Here is a 555-nt window from a genome sequence, read left to right as displayed (position 1 = left end):
CACTAATATTACATTTACCATTTTCCTTCAGGGATCCAAATATGATAGTTTTGGAAAAGGTGGTTGGATTCATACTAAATGTTCCATCTGAGTACCGTCTAGGCCCTGTTCAGCTCCCTTTGCGTCGAAAACATTGGATTGCAATTCGCAACATCAGAGGTGTATACTACAACTTGGATTCAAAGCTGGAAGCACCTGAAATTATTGGGAAAGTAAGTTAGTCATAAATATCATTTGATATATAATTCTTATCATGCAACTTTCAGGTGATGTTTAGAACCAACTGAAGTTATTTTTAATTAAATTTTTTTTCTATGACACATTAACAGTAATAGTAAATAAATTATAGGTAAAGACAGCATTACTTTTACAATTATATGTTTTTTTTTTTTTTTTCAGTAATTCTCTATTTTTTGGAAAAGCTCTTATTCTAAATTTTTTTCTTGTCCTAAAAATCCATTCACTTGTCATGTATAATCAATAAATTGTAATAAAAAAAAATCATCAGTATTTTTTTTCATGTATTTCATATACCAGATTCCTTCTTATTACATG

At 28.6% G+C, this 555-nt stretch overlaps 1 pseudogene; it reads left to right on the top strand.

The window, feature by feature from the left end:
• Nucleotides 1–501, top strand: part of LOC119589418 — an 8,025-nt pseudogene extending 7,524 nt beyond the window's left edge.
• The last annotated feature ends 54 nt before the right edge of the window (nt 502–555 follow it).

Source organism: Penaeus monodon, chromosome 25 (genome assembly GCF_015228065.2).
Source record: "Penaeus monodon isolate SGIC_2016 chromosome 25, NSTDA_Pmon_1, whole genome shotgun sequence".
In the NCBI taxonomy this organism is placed as follows: Eukaryota; Metazoa; Arthropoda; class Malacostraca; order Decapoda; family Penaeidae; genus Penaeus; species Penaeus monodon.
This window is presented reverse-complemented; position numbering and strand designations above follow the sequence as displayed.